Source organism: Halichondria panicea, chromosome 1 (assembly GCF_963675165.1).
Source record: "Halichondria panicea chromosome 1, odHalPani1.1, whole genome shotgun sequence".
Classification (NCBI taxonomy): domain Eukaryota; kingdom Metazoa; phylum Porifera; class Demospongiae; order Suberitida; family Halichondriidae; genus Halichondria; species Halichondria panicea.
This window is the reverse complement of record NC_087377.1, coordinates 9,280,398-9,297,796: the sequence shown is the minus strand read 5'-3', so window position 1 is coordinate 9,297,796 and position 17,399 is coordinate 9,280,398. Positions and strand designations below refer to the sequence as shown.

The 17,399-nt window shown below is 39.6% G+C and overlaps 1 long non-coding RNA gene across 1 annotated transcript; it reads left to right on the top strand.

Moving 5' to 3' along the window:
• The first annotated feature begins 4,999 nt into the window (after positions 1–4,999).
• Positions 5,000–16,374, top strand: LOC135344770 (uncharacterized). The gene is made up of 3 exons (XR_010397530.1): positions 5,000–5,127; positions 15,550–15,989; positions 16,041–16,374. It is a non-coding gene; the product is annotated as an uncharacterized LOC135344770 (long non-coding RNA).
• Positions 16,375–17,399: the final 1,025 nt, after the last annotated feature.

Below are 17,399 nucleotides of genomic sequence, written 5' to 3'. Positions count from 1 at the left end.
AGCCGAGAGAGCTACAAAAGGGGTTGTAACTATAGGGGTTCAGGGTCTGATCTGGCTTCTCCTTCCTTGACTATGTAACTAAATATAGCCAGTTTTAAAACACTTTTGGCATTTTTGGCTAGGTGGGTACATTTTATATTTTCGTAGTGCTCTTCTTGAGTCTTTCCACATAATTATGGTTACGGTTGTAAAGGTAGGCGTTTCACTTTCATCAGCCACGATTCTTTGAAAACACTTCACTCCGTTCATTACCCCAAAGGGTACTTAATGATACATGTGAGCTAATACAATGCATCACCAGCTTGGAAGGCCGTGCAAGGTTTTTCATTTTCCTTACCTAATGCTATGCACTGCGTAGATCGATGGTGCTAAAAACCACGATATTGGGCTATAGAATAGACAGTGTCGTCAATTTGGGGTAAGGGAAAAGCATACAGAAGAGTGAAATAGTTTGCGAGTAGTCAATAACTATTCTCTTAATTCTTGTGGTTTTCATTGTGGGTAACCACAACTTGAGCCCTCCAGGGAGGTTTGCTGGATTTGATAATTCTTTCACCAAGTAGACGTTGCACTTTTAACTTTACTTTCGTGACTTGGTGGCGATTAGGTGGACATCAGCCGTTAGATTGGCAAAAAGGTCAGGAGGTTCTACCTTCAATGTGGTGAGACCACAGACCTCAAGAGGTAGTTTTAGAAATTGAGACGGAATCAGAGATCCGCAAGGATAAACAGACGAAGACCAGGATAATATATATTACTATTAAACCCTGGGTTGACAACACAGGTTTCAGCTAAGAGTGTGGACTGGGCCATAGACATTCTTCAACAAACAGGATGCTTGCGGAGGTTAAGGGTGTCGGCAATTTAGGTCGGGAACAGACACAAATGCACACCCGGTTTACACGAGGCCTTTAATCTGAGTTGAAATTCAGATTAAATCTATCCGCGTTCGAGTAAACTGGGTTGTAATCCGGATTAGCCAATTAACCCAGGTGGTTCAGATTAGGTCAGAAGCGATTTAGCTGTGAGTAAACAAAGGGCTAATTCTGAGGTGTTGTGCATGTTTGTTCGTGTTCCTAGATTGCTTCCTATCCGCCAATGTTTGCGCAAATGGAATTAGTGGTCGTTTTATTATGCTTACTACTCAGTGCACGTGACCTGGATTAGGTGCAGTGTGTGTGATGCATCTTCCTGTGTTGGCTGCCAAGCTGCCTCACCTACTGCCAACAACAATAATTAGCACATAGATTCATAGTAGTCATCAAACGAGGCTATAATTATGCACACACATGAACAGCTTTACCGTATTCCTCGTGCAGCTACGCCTTAGTATAATAATTGGGAATTTAGCCTAAGGCCTTAGATTAGTGAAGCCACAAACTATCACCAATAATAGACCCGGTAGAAATTAAATTCATTATAAAAACCCACTAACAGAGTCACACAACACCATAACAAGTCACTGCCTCACTACGTTTTGATAGATCACGTGGCCAATTTGAACTCTGATCATGACTACTACAACATAAGATTAATTTGGTGTGGCCTTATAGCTCAATACAGTAAAACCTCGATTATCCAGACACCTTCGTTCCAGAGGCAGGCTGGATAACGGATAATCGAATAGATAAACCATACCTTGATCCACCCCCTTAATTGATAAACAGCAGTGCCGCATGGTTGTCTACGCACGCGCAGAAGATAAGCAGGCCTATCTCCATGGTAACAGCTGCAATGCGCATGCGCGCATTTAAGGGACACGCCCATTAAAAAAAAGAATATTTTCAAGCCGGATAATCGAGGTTCCAGATAATGGAGGGCCGGATAATCGAGGTTGTAGTATACAGTGGCTGCAACGTACGTCTTGGGAGACGGCTTCCTGGAGCGTTGCAAGTAGACATATTATGGCACCTATTAATAGCCTCATGTCATTAACAACCTGTGGACATTAAAGAGATAAGAATGAGGGGAGGCACTGAATGGCACAAACTCAACTACAGATGCTATAGCTATAATATAAATACAACTTAACACATGCAGCTAAAATATAATTGTTCCGGCTATAATTGGATCTACTTATAGAGTATATAGGCCTGGAATCAAGGCTCACCTGTGCAGCAAAAAAACACCAGCAACTGGCCAAACTTATTGCTTTTCAAGTTTCCTAGTATTGAGGCCCACTATTAATGAAATTCATGTTTCTGGTTTGTCACTGAGGGAAATTTTAAAGTGACACCACTTCCTGTAAATCTCATTTCCTTTTATAAAACCAACCACACCAGATGCAATAAAACCACAAACATGACAAGCACACATAGCACACACCGTACCCTCGAGAAAATACTATTGGCAAGAGATCTGATGCACAGCAGTTTGAGCTATAGCTAGTAAGCGACGAGCAAGTTGAACTAGACAGAGTTTCAGGTAACAATAGAGATCACAGAAAGACACACTGACAAAACAGAACATGCATGCAGGGTATAGTGCACAGAGACGCGTAGGGCTTCTTTACAACAAAGAACTATAGTACAAAACAAAAGACTACTAAGGGAGGCTCTGCTCCAGGAAACTCAACAGAGATAATTACTAATAAACATTCCTAACACAAACTATTGTAACTAAACAATGACCAGTAATTAAGTCTAAGTGTTAAAACTAATAAATACGCCCACCCTAGCTTTTCTGCAAGAAGTTTAAGATTATTAGGGAACTGGGCGTATAATCGCAAACACTAATTGAGCGCAAAGAAAAGTATAAATTATTATTTGCTGATGTAGGTGAAATTGTAACCCAGCCTTAAATCGAGGTCACATGCATGTACAACTGATCTATAATAACCAGCAACTAGTATTCTATACGTTCTATTGCTAAGCATCACTGTAATAATTATAAACGCCAAACTGGAATTTGATAGGTTTTGTGTGCCACTGGAAAATCATAATAAATTGTTAGTGGCGTTGTAATTAGTACGCATTATGTTGTGTTTACAGTAGTTGAAGTTGTATGTGTTTACATGCAGTGCCACCACAATAATAATATTATGTTTAGGACTCCAAAATGGTATAGTTGGTTCCTGTTCTGTCTATACAGTTCATTCAAAACAAGTTTAATTGAATTGTATCACTATGGCACGATGAAATAAGGTATCATTCATGCAACTTGTGTACATGCATGTAGTCCAGTAGGAGTCATCTTACATAATGTAAGTATCGCATCTGATCTGCATGAATATTGGCAAAATTGAAGGCTGTCGGCTTTACTTTTTGGCCCCTATTATAATTATTATTATAAGTTTGAAAATTAAACTATAGCTGTACAGTAACTGTATAACGTCCTTTTAAGCAACAATCATTGTTTTATAGCTTTATATGTCGAAAAAGCTTCCACCGAGGCATCACCACCCGTGGTGCTTTCATTGAGTGTGATAGAATGAGAGGTGAAAAGCCAAACTCCCCCCCCCCCATAATTTATAGTGATACCTTTTGTACATCCTCTTAAAATGAACAAACACTCAGCATGAAAGTCTTGATATGGATAGTTTATATATGGGTGTAAACTTAGTGTGTCTGCATGCTGTGCATGATACATAGTGAATGTTTTTGACCAAGGGCCAAGTTATGGAAGCAGCCAATCAGAGATACATTGTTATAGTGTGACTATAATTATTGCAATTTTGCAATCTGGTGTATGCTTTATGATAATTATGTATAGCCTCAGGTTAATAAAATGAGGACCTTTGCATGGAATCCTTGTACTACTTAGACCTGTGTGGCAGATCACCATGCATGCAGCATTTGTTGTCAGGAGAAAAAGTTATAATAATTGCAATTTGTCACTACCAATTCACTTGACGGTTCGAACCGTCAGCTATATTATGCATGTGAATAACTCACATGCACGCCAATCAGTAAATGACATGTTTTGCAAGTAGATGTCTTACAAAATGCTATTCACATGAGACACACAGAGTGCAACAGTCAAAACCTTCAAACCAGTTTACATGCATGCCCATAATTATATAGACATTATAGCTAGGACTCACTGCTCAACTTGAATTTAAACTATTCCATGCAGCTCTATAAGTGTTTAATTATGGGACAAATATAATTATGCATGACACTCACAGTATAACCCAACCAGCAGTACGGCTCTAATGTAAACAACATGTGAACAGAACTTGTACCCAATTATATAATTACGCACAACCCAAAAATGAATAATGAAACAACAAAGTTGTGTACAAGACAATGTACCGCACTAAAGAATGGTCCTTTTAATGATGCTACAACTTTGTCATAGTTTACTGTATGCATATCATAGAACCAGCTACGTTAAAAGTCCATGGCATATACCAGTGAACCAGAAAAAGACTAAATGAAGCCATAATTGACCACATAACTCCTGGGGCCATTCTCAACGCAAATAGAATTCAGTGCATGCATGTGTTGGGGGACGATAAGAATGACAAAAATAATAATTACAGCCCATGCACCTTTTTGTATATACCTACAGTTGTTTTACCTTCACCAAAAGACTGTCTTCCATGGTGTCGATGATCGAGGCTAGAGGCTAAGCCTCATCCTCCAAAATAATTTCTTGAACTCAATATCCACAATACTGTAGTTAGTAGATCTATACAGCTCCCATGCATTCCGTGATCTCTGCATGCCTGTGATGAGTTGACCACTCAGTGTACGTCTGACACTTTATAGCCGTCCTTCGTTTTCATATCTTAATAGCAAGGATTCTGGAATGAAAGAATGTGAAAGTTAATAATCATCTAGAACAAGACATAGTCTAGTCAACACCAGATTTGCCAAACCTTAGTATTTAATACTCTCACACTGCACTTTCCAGTTATAATCATCCACTCAGATCACTTCTATCATTATAAAGTTCAGCTATCTCCTGGTGGTGCTTACTCACAAGCCTATCCATAGACGCCATGTTTTCATTCATGGGCATGTGCAAGAATTAATTACTCGTGGCTCTGCTGTGGCCGGCTGTGTGTACGTACGTTTGACGGAGGACAGCATAGAGACACTAGATCTCTCACTATGGATGATACATCACAATTAAGAGCAAAGCAAAGACATATGTAGACACTTGGCTAGGAATTCAAAAAAGGTAACAGCTGCAAGGCCTGTTTTTGAAGTCTGTTGTGCTATACAATACATTGCCTTACTAGAGTCCATTAATTGTGATGCATGCATGTCAGTCTATGTAGCACTACCATACCATAATGTAATTCAGTAGAGCGCCCAAAAAAATAATTTACTTGAGTGGCGCATCTTTTAGAACACAAAATGTGCGTTTAGCCCAGCTGGCGCCTACCATATAAGCTCTTTTTAGGCACCCCTCTAAAGATGCGCCATGAAGTGGTAAATAGAGGTAAAATGAACTAGCAGATCACAGAATTATTCCTTCCACATTTGGGCAGCCCCAAGCCAAAACAAACTGCAACCTACACACAGGCCTGTTGGAAGACCAAGAAAAACGTTTGCAGGTGCCACATGCACAGTCCATTTGCAAAACTGTTTAATTAGAAGGCGCCCCTCTAAAGATGCGCCATCCAGCCTCAAAACTAATTTACCAACCTCCTAATAGAGCTACCTTTACCAACCTAATTATTTTAATGTGGCGCCTTTAATTATGGTGCCGCTTACTTTCTATACAGCTGGAGAAAATGAGCGTTATCTAGCTTGCTAGCTGCACCGTTGAGAGCTGAGACTCGTAAACAACATTTAGTACCTAAGGTGCGCATGGGCGGTATAATAGTCCGTTGATTTGTTTGTTTGTGTGTGACATGTGAGTCTACTCACCTAGGTGCCATAGCACTGCCTCCACACGACAAGTTATTAGGTGGCAGATTTCAATGTTAAAGCTTCGTTGTTGTATAAAAGCTAAGAAGCCTATAAACTTGCACGTTGAACTAGAGCTACACGTGGCCTTTATTCTTGGCACTTATTTGCAGCCGAAGTGCTCCCGTACCAGGAACAATGGAAAAGGGTCACTACAATAGAAAGCTATAATTGTGACTGATTTTTTGTCTCTGGAGGTTTCTTGGCTGACTCTGGATCCTACTCCTGGAGCCGGCTTCTTGCTGTGATCCTAGTCTACAGTGCATGCTTCATGTACCACTGTTCTCAGCGCCAGTCTGGTTTTATTCCTACACAGCTCAGTGATACATATGGGAAATTTTCGTGGGATGCAAACTTTCGTGTTTTTCGAGGGCAGAGCAGTCAACGCGAAAATTAAAACCAGGATAAACTCCCATGCACTGGTATTTCACATGCAAAGCTATTGGTCGGTGTGGTTTCCTGGCATTGAACCACGAAAATTTCTGCTGAAAGCCCTGGAGCTGGAGCCAAATAAGGAAAATGCACCACTATACGGTACCAAGGGCGTATGAAGAGAAGAGGGCATGCAACTCACAATGTAAACTGCGTATGCGTCAAAAAACTGATGAGTCAGCAGGATATGCTATATTTAGCCAACCACCCACTAGAGGAGGTTGGTCACGATTAATTAAGATTCACGTGAGCTTATGTTTTCTATGTAAAAACTCATCCAAGCTGCTGAGTCGGCACATTTTATCTACTTTCTTCCATTAGCTTGTTTATCTCTCTTGTATAACATATCCTGTTAGTTTATAAGTCGTAGTAGTTTAACACTATGATTGCTATACCTGCTACATCAAGACAGGAGTCAAAGAAACCAAGGATTTGAGGCAACAACTCAAAGTTTGTGGTTTCTGGCTTGTTGCTTCTAGTACGACTATGCTACTCACTTTCTATTGTCACTGAGCATTGTTAGCATCATTTACTACTAGTATAGAGAGCTACAATCATCTGCAGTATGTTAGCTAGCTAGCTTAGCTAAAATAGCTACTTTCTCTGTAAGTTTCCGTATATCTTCACCGTGCACGCACAAAAACAGTGCACGTGCAATGCATTCTTTACTATTTTTAGATATAAGACCCCACCCATTTGTTTTCTGATAGATAGTAGTTGCATGCCCTCTTCTCTTCATACGCCCTTGACGGTACTACATGCACTGCCTTATATCACTCCTCTGATTTCTTTATATTCATGTCACCAGCCAAGGGTGTGCACTTTAGTGCTCTTGTTGACTGTAGCTATGGGTTAGACAACCTCTAGCTACTTGAAATTATGTTTTTGTTATATCTGAACGATGACTACCAGCAAGGGGCATCGAATCGAAATTTCGAGGGAGGGCTTGGAAAAAAGTCTGTATTTACAGCCAAGGTATGTAAAACAGCCATAAGAGGTTGTTTTACTGCGTGGGTGAGGGAAACACGGATGGCTCGTCAAGCCTCTGTATTGATTTTATGTGTAGCTTATGTGGTACGTGATCCGTTGCCAACCCCTCTCTTCCGGTATAGCGAGAAATTTTCGAGGCACTTATATTTCGTGGAACTAAAAGCATTTCGTTGCACGTTGTTCATGGAATGACTGCTTACCAGAAACCATGCCTTCACTCTTTGCACGTTATTAATAGCAGATAAATAATAATTTTCGTGTAGGATTGCTAACCCATGAAATCAGCAAAAATTAAGCTCCTCGAAAATGTCGCGCTATACGGTGTATGAATACATCAGTCCCCACTACCCGTCGTGTTTTTTTTAGGGAGCCCGGTGTGTGAGATGGGGTGGGAATTTGACTTCCTCAGTATAATATACAAACTCACAACAGTAACACTTGGTTCAGTCATCAGTTAAATCCGAGGTATTATGATATAGTTTTTGCTCATGAATTATGTTTTTGAGAGACTTTTATGTATGTGTCTACTGTCACTACTCATAAGTAACTATTGATTGCTGCGCTTTATAGCTATCATACGTTAACTAGAAGCAGAGATTATGTGGTCACGACCAATTTCAGTCGTCCAATAGTAGAGAAAAGACAGAAACTAAACAGTGACCTACTAGTCTACTGGATTATTAGCCGCTTACTTGATAATTATGCTAGCCTCACCACCAGGCTGATTTTTTCTATACTGGCACGCTATAGAGTAGGGCTCGGGAAGACTGTACCTGGGTGTGGTTAGAATCGCTTTTTTGCGTAAAACTAAATGTGTGGGTGTTTACTCCGTAAAAGTTGCTGTGGCTCACGAGCAAAACGAGTCCCTACCTAGTGCTTAATGTTGCAATTTTGTATGTATGCATGGACCGTCACATCCTTCACGATATTTGTTTTTTGTACTCACAAAATAATGATCCCTTACCAACTTTACGTGAGTTATTGCGCATGTGTACAATAAGCTAGGCATTAATGGTCTATAGCTCAGAACCCCATGCAGGCAAAAGCTAACTTGCTTGTAATATAATTATTGCAACCAAGTGTCGATAAAGTAGTTAGAATCAATGACTTTATAGCCAACAAGACGTATAGTCTAGTCTTTATAAAATTATTTCAATTCAGATATAATTATAATAATAAGTGCTCATACTAGATGTCTATAGTCTATAGCCTGCCTATGGCTATGGATCTAGAATAAATAGTACATCTAGCTTTGTGGATCAGGCATTAATACCACGTCCAAGGCCAAAGTCCTGAAGTTTCCACGGAGGGAAGTATTCCAGTATCTCATGTTCTTCATCACCCCCTGAGGTATCAGCACTGCATTATATCAATCTTCTGGTTTCTTCATAATCATGTCGCCAGCCGAGGGTTTGCACTTTAGTGCTCTAGTGTTTAAATTATGCACTTGTCAATCTAATGCCCCACTCCCCCCCTACCGGGGATAGGTGGTGATTAGACCAATCACATGATTTAATACCCCTACCGTTGGGCATGTTTATTTGGTCTAATCCCCTGATAGCCCCTGGTGCAACATGGGGGTTATGTGTGGATTAGACCTGCGTTGTATCACACTATAGCTATTTCTTCATGGTTTCACTGTAGCGAGAAGATAACAAGTACAGAATCACTATATAAATAATTATGTTCTTACATTGACAGCTATAAGCTTACTCCTATATAGAGCTAGTGAAGTCAAGGCAGAGATTGCTTCAGGACGAAATTTTGCTGTCTGTATACGTGTTGGAAGGAAGAGTGTGGGCAGATATCATGTGATCTTTAATTGACCTTTGACCCAATGCATGCATCAGGTGATCTCTAAGTGATCTGTCTAAGTCCCCTAGGTAGGGGAGCAAATTCAAGTCTAATCCCCAACTTATCCCCGGTAGGGGGGAGGTGGGGCATTACTTTGGCAAGTGCATTAGCAGTATAGCCTATAGGCGGGGAAAGGGTAAGTAGCTTTGACACCTCCACCGAGCCCACAGTGCTTTCATTATAATTATTAGCGTTTTTGATTCCTAACTTCACTTTCACGTATAAAAATTGGTAATTTGCTCTCTGTACCATTAGCACTAACTACTTGTGGCTGCAAAGTGAATAAAGCTGCTAAATTTTGTACTTTGAACTTTTTCAAATTCTTTTCATGGTCAATCTTTTCCCACTCTTTTGCATCGTTACCTTCGTGCAAGCAGAAAGTAATTTGTTCGGATCCATGTTATGATGTATCGATAGATCAGCACCCACGGTATTTTCATTTTATAGCCTAGTAGAGTAAACAATGGAACTTAATAACACTTAAAAACACAATAAACTTTCGAACAGTAAGTGCTGATTCAGCACTTACTGTTCGAAAGTTTATTGTGTTTTGAGTAGCAGTGAAGTAATTTTAGTGTTGCTTATGTTCACTACGTACTAAATAGGACGTACTAAAGCTGATGGGAAGCTCGATATTAGCTAATTAAAGCGGCAAGTACCTCGGTTCGGGGATACATTACTTTTTTCGAAATTCCAACTATCGCACACTTTTGTTTTCTGGATTATTACGTCATCATTGCAAGAGCTACGACGTTGCTATTCAACCCAGCTTGTTCCTAAGGCATGTAAGTCGGCTTGTGTAGGGTCAGATTCTGCATATCGCTGTTTGTTTTTGCTTACCGTAGTGCTAAATCGTTCGAAAATACGTGTTGTGCGAAGTTCCATTGTTTACTCTAGTCTATTCTCATCCTTCAATCCTGCGTAGTAGTCTATTCTAAATGTATGTTATTATAACAAAATTAATGAGTGGGGTTAATAATTGTAAATGCTTTGAATGTCCCTCATCCCATTCTAACCCTGTACAGATACAGTCGGCCAAGTTTGAAAATAAAGTGAAGTGACTCGAGATCGCTAAGAAAGTGCGCGAGTGTGTGTTGACTGTTTAGGAATATTATTTATGCTCGCCCGTAATTATATAAACCTTTTCAACTTAGTGAAGTTTTACACCTCAGATAAATTGATTTGTCTCTGTATTGAATTGTGCACGCAATAATTATAGCGGGTATCAGTAGGGAACGTACAAAAATTAAAACAGCAAATTGTTCTGGCACAATAATTATAATGCTTAACGTCACTATCCTGAGGTGTACGAATACAGTAGACTCTCGCTCTCTAAAGTACAGCCATTTAGTGATTGTTAGCCAGATATTTACTACACAAAACTTTCTGCGGCCACTCGCTATTCCATAAACAGGTTGCATGGTTGTATGGCTGCCCCAGAGTAGGTTTTTTACGGCCGGATATGACTTTTTGGGTGTGGTTTGGCAGATAAAATTGTATATAGAAAGCAATGATTCATTATCCTCGAAACAGAGCTGCAAAATTACCGTATAGCAGGTAATTTTCGTGGGGTAAAAAATTTGTTATTTTTGTGGTCAAGCTGACCTCCACGAAATTTTAACGTATAGGCTTGGCTTACCATAACGTATGAATGCAGTGCAGGCAGCGAGACTAAACGAAATTTATACTCACGAAAATCACCGTTTTCCAATAAACGAATTTTTTACCCCACGAAAATTACCTGCTATACGGTAGATATTATTATACCAAACCATCAACTAGTTTGAGTCCCTGCATAATTATTATAATTTTATATCAGACTAAAAACATTTTGCAAGGTGAAATGTTGTTAGGACAAGAAATTTAGCAACAGCTAATCCCTTCATGAATATTTTTTGGGTGAAAAGTTGTGTGAATGAGCGAGACTTTGCGATCTAACCTAAGCGTTCTTGCTAGAATGAACCTTTGCGTTCTGGCTATAATTATAGGCCTTTCCAAATTTTACCGATTAATTTTTGCTCTCAAATTTTCTACCCAATTTGTTTTCTTAGGGGCCGGTATGCATGCATGTACATGTATATAAGGGTTAGATACATGTACAACTCAATTTACAAGTAACATAAACTACACGTACGCCAGGAAATATGCAAGTGACCTCGTTCCCAGGCCAAATTTTCAAAATCAGCCTGGGAGACGAGGTATATATGTGCAAGATGCAAAAGCAGCACGTGCTTCACAATAGAATGCACAAACCATAGTTAAAATAGTGCAAAATATATTTGCAGGCGTACGTACGCCCTTGGTATTACTAGAAGGTTTTGCGATTTTTGAGCATTAGTATTTTTGCAAAAATAAAATAGCAAATCTTATAATTATATGCCTCTTATGCCTCGAGGCGTAGCCGCACGAGGGATCTAAAGCTGACTGTGTGTGTGTGTGTGTGTGTGTCTGTCTGTCTGTCTGTCTGTCTGAATTGAATTGAATTGAAATAATTTTATCCATGCATGTATACGTACATGCATGGAAAGGGTTACACAAAAGGTAGTCCTATCTAGGTGCTTCCCATAACATATAACATAATTAAGAGAAGTTTTAAGTACTGTAATTAAAAGAACCTAATGACAAATGACTTAATAAATTTTGTTTAAAGCTAGGTCCTTGTGATTGTACAACTGAAATTGGTAACTTATTCCATGCATGGGTGGCATTAACAAAGTAGGAGTATCTGAAGGCATTGATACTTGATTGAGGAATAAAAAGATTATGAGAGTTGGATCTGAGGTTACCCTTGTTCTGTTTGAAGTAGTCTTTAAAACTAATGCAGTCCAAACCATTGATTATTTTAAATGTCTGATAACAGTCCAAGTACGTCCTTCTGTTTACGAGTGATAGCCATCTAAGTTTGAGGTATGTTGTGTTGTATGATTCTGTCCAGCTTTTAGTCGAGCTATCCCAGCGAACACCACCCACCCACCTTGCAGCTCTTTTCTGTACCTTTTCTAAATCTTGGATGTATTTCTTTTGGTGGGGATTCCAGACTGGTGAGCAGTACTCCAAGTGAGGTCTTACCAAAGCAATGTATGCCAATTCTTTTGAGGTGTTGCTGGTGCCATGCATGGTTCTACGTAGAAGGTTTAACACTTTCATGGCTTTGGAGGACCCTTGAAGGATGTGGTTACTCCAGGATAGTTTCTTGTATGATCACACCCAGGTATTTATACGTCTCCACCCAATCAAGTTGGTTGCTGTTGATGGAATATGCTTTCAATGGTGTTATATTTATCCTTTTGTTGGAGATAATCATTGCTTTGCATTTAGTAATGTTCAGTGCCAAATGCCACTTCTGAGTCCACTCAAATAGCTGGTTCAGTCTCTTTGTAGCGATATCTGATCTTGTTGTGAGGAAACATTCCTAAAAATTGTACAGTTATCTGCATATAGTCTAGCTTGAGAGGAGAGGGTATTTCCAATGTCATTGACGTAGATGATGAACAATAGGGGGCCAAGTATAGAGCCCTGTGGCACCCCTGAAGGAACATTGTCCCAATCAGATGTGACCCCGTCACATAGGACCCGCTGCTTGCGATTAAGCAGGAAACCTCTGATCCATTCAAGTAGGTCACCCCTTATACCAATGTGGTCCAGTTTGAGTAGTAGACGTCCATGCGGTACAGTGTCGAATGCTTTTGAGAAATCTAGGTATACGACGTGTGTGCTGCCCTTATGTGTGTCTGTTCCAGCTGTAACTGCTCAACGGTTGCAATGCGACGAAACTAACAGCTTCTTAGGCTTCTAGCCACGTTTTCTTGGATTTTGATTCGTGGATTAGCAAACTAAAGCTTCTTTCTCGAGTTATGGCTACTAGTTTGACTCACATTAATTGAAGGCTGTTGCAGTCTCTTCAGAATCTTTCATAGCATCATATGTTCGTACAAACTTTCTATTCAACATAATTATTATGAGTTAGCCTTGCACTAAAGCGCTAGCTTTTTGTTAGCTACAACTAAAAGTCAAAAAATATCTGTTTCTCTGGAGGGGCGCAGTAGCTAAAAGTTCACTAATTTGCAGCAGCAGTAACATGAAGGGGCTACTTTATCACAAGAATCAGGGCGCGATGTGCAGTCAAACTTGCAAATTTACTGCACAAAACATAAGCTCACGTGATGATTCATTAGTGACCTTTTGACCCTGTCCACCCTCCTCTGAATAGAATTGATCTCTTTGGACACACCCTTTAATTATTCCTGTGCGATGTAATGTGCATGCGCGCTCATTCCCCACGTGTGATAAAATAACATCCAGAATTCAGATTCACATGGCAGAGTCATCTTTTCTTGAGGGCCTGGTTAGCCACAAAACCCTATACCATATAACACAATATGCATGTACACAAGCCTTTTATTCTCAATAGATATTAACTGATCTTGGAAGAATCTTCTTTCTTGAGGTTCTGGTAAGCCACATAAATACAATTACAATAGATAACAACAATAGATGCGTGTAAATATGTCTTTTCTTCTCAGTGAGTTTATATAGATAAGCTAACTTTAATGTAAAATTCATTATAGAAACTAGTATAACACTAATACTTTTTGAGCGAAAGCATAACATGGCAAGAGGCATTAGCAAGCGTGCGCTTGCAACACTCATTATACCAGTATACTTGTATGACATTACAATCCTTACCAGAACTATAGGGGGAATTGAAAGCAATAAGAATTTGCTATTAAAGCAAAATGGGCTGTCAAATTATAATTAAGTTAGTTCTCGTCCCCGCCCGCTTATATACTTGATACCACTGCTTTCACATTCATTATGCTGATCTTATGAAGCCACGTCTGATTAGCTTCGCACATTTGCATCATTTTACTGGTTTCTTTTACCGCCTGCCCGCATCCTGGTTTAGCAGGGAATAAATTAGAAGGTTTGTTTGAAAATCTGCTATATACCGTAGTGCTATACATATTAATTTGCGGATGCTATTACTATAATCCTATGTTTATGCGAGCGGCTATCATAATTATTATCACATACATATACTTTGGTATCGCATAATATTATTGGTTCGAGTATAATACAAAGGTTATTATAGTGTAAACCCAGTGATATGGCATCCAGGTGAGCAGACTCAGAAATTACACAGACAAGCAAACAAAACGACTACTATACCCGTACCCGCCTACGCACCTTGGGTAATACTATAGCATTATTTTGTTGCATTCCATGCGTGTGACTTATTACAAGACGAGCTTACAGCATTGAGATGTATATCCTTGAAAGAAACGCCAATTAGTGATATTTGGGCCAAGAAATTAGGATCGATCTATACAAAGCCTACTAACAAATTAACACAGGTACTCCGTCCTTTGAAGTAGTCTACAAAGTTGCAATCCAACCATGCATGCACGCAGGCCTATAAGGACTATATGGTCGAGTGAGATAAACTAGAATTCTATAACTCAATGTTTATTGTAAGTAATCGGTCTACTTATGATGATGATTTTCATTAACTATAAATTATACATTTTTACATATCAAATTCACTATCAACAGACAGGGAACAATTATGCTAGCCATGCATGCATAAGCAGTTAGGTTTATCGCTAGCCTCGATCCCAGGCCGAGTTTTCGCTTTTATAACGGTTAGGCGAACAACTGGGCCTGGTACTAGTTGTCTGCGCATGCGTCAATCGTTCGTCAGATTCTGACGAATGGATATTCTCGTTCACTTTCGTGACATTTATATTCGTGTACTATCGTGTATTAGAAAATGCTTGTAGTAATACTGCAATCTGATAGGTCACCGAGAGGTCCATTATTTCACTTATGGACCTGAGGTCTTCTAAGTAGGTCTATTATACTGATTATGCCTACAGGCAAGATGATGTCAAGATTAACTTGTATGGAACATGGCAACATCACACAGTTTATGTTGAAGTCATAGTAACGATGATACAGTGCATCATTAAAAATTAATTTTTTTAAAGTTTTGCGTTCTGCAGTGCCGCTTTGCAGCTTTTATCTCTCTCTTGCAGCTACAATAGCTAGTGCTCTAGTGCAGAGCTAACTACTATGACAATAGCAACTTTTTATTTGCAATGCGTGATTCTCAAGAAACAGAAACTGCCTTCATCAATGTGAGTTTTTTTATGTAGACTAGCCAGAGCAAAGCTTTAACGTTGCTTGAGGCTTGTAGAAACTCTTGGTTTCAGAGTCTTCTTTGTGTTAATATAGCCTAGCTTGCTTAGCACTATTCTAAACCAGTTATAGGCCTCGTCAACGGTCACTATGGGGTTTTGAGACCCTCAGGCCCTTAGTAGCACCCTCGCTACGCTCGAGATGCTACAGCCTCGGGCCTTCAGGTCTCAAAACCCCATAGAGACCTTGGACTCAGTCTATAACTATTATCTAGAAGTCAGTTCCCGTTTTATCATTATTGGAATCGATTGGAATGGCTCTTAGCTGAAGCTTCTCTCTTCTCTGAAGCTTATTCTGAAGACTGAACAACAAGGGAAGAGGTATAAAGCTTTGTCAAGCTTGTTAAGGTCAGATATTTTTGTGTGGGCCCTATGGCCGGCTATGCTATCAAGTCTTGTTCATGTTTGGCAAGAATGTAGGTAGACTATAGTTTCATTATTAATATGGTGGATCAAGTGAAGAGTGTGAGCTAGAGAACTTGGTGCTGCCATCATCAGCTCGTCGACAATGACACTATAACCGAGAAATTTAATATGTATAGATCTACACGTATTTAAAATGTCTACTTCTCTGTACAGGAGCAATGGCTAATATCCAGCTATCCCAACAGTGCTCCTCTTGGCTATACTAACGGACGAGACTGGACAGTTTGAGGTAAGGGTTTAACCGTCTTTGGTTTCTTTTAATATTGTCCTATACTCACAGACACAGGACTGGAGTATGACCTGCTCATTCGAGCGTTGCTGGGTAGCTCAGAGACATCAAGAGAATCTACGTTTTCTCAAGCAATGAGTTACGAGTTGGGGCCTAGAATCAGAGAAGTCCAGCAGCCTGCTAAATCTTTTTGAAACGTAATTTGAAGGCATTCAATCATCCTGAAGTTGCCCTGGGTCACTGTAATTGTGCTGCAGCACAACTGGCAACTCCCCAGGCCTTTGTGAAGCAGCTCCCTATGTGCATCTTTTGTGTACTCACTCTGTGCATTTTCTGTGTACAAATTTCGATTATTGATTTATTAAATATTTTTGCCGACCACAAATATACAATGAAAATTTGACACATGCGCAGACAACTAGTACCAGGCCCAGTTGTTCGCCTAACCGTTATAAAAGCGAAAACTCGGCCTGGGATCGAGGCTAGTTTATCGCATGCAGAGTAACTATAATAATATTCATTCTACCTAGTGTTTCAGCTCCAGCAGGAGGGGCGAAATATACACAGCTGCATGGTCTTTAGGGTACTGGTAATTGCTACTGAAAATAGTTAACACTATAGCTACAAGCACTGTATATGCATGCACACCATTACGAATTTCAGGATTTCAAGGGGTAAATCGCAAAGTCAAAAAATATTCATGCATGAGAGATAAAAAGTGACTAGAGTGATATACACCCAGGTGTACATAATAATTTATAGCCAAATTATTATCCTAATTCTATGGCACTATAATTATTAGTGCCATAATTCAAGGGGGGTATACTTTTTGCATTAGGGGGTATACTTTTCATTAGGGGGTATACTTTTTTTTATTAGGGGGTATACTTTTATTAGGGTATACTCTTTTCATTAGGGGTGTACTTTTTTATTCTTTTCATTAGGCCACTCCAAGTGATACTCTGGTTTCTGGTCCACCGCCCGCATCAGATTTTATTCTTGGATTTCTATCCCATTATTTCTACTACGCATGCGCATAATGGTCCATGTGTAGAGATGTCAGACCGGAAGTAGTGCGTGGGCGTATTTTCGTACAGTAATTCAATGGTAAAAAACGGGACCAGAAAGTGAGTGAACAAGAAGGGCTTTCCGCAAGCCCTGGAAGAGTCTAGCAAACAACAGCTGTTCCCAGGGGTAAAAAATAGCGTAGAATTTGATTTTTATAACAGTTTTTTATGATTTTAGCATTTGATGCTTGTTTTGTGTGTGATTTTTTCTCAAAGGTGATCATCATTTTGGCAACCAAACATGAAAATGAACAAAAACACAAGTGAGCATGTCTTTCATCTCTAACTCTCTCCAGATTATGCAAAAAGTTGCTACAATAAGCTTTTATTTCTTGCGGAATCA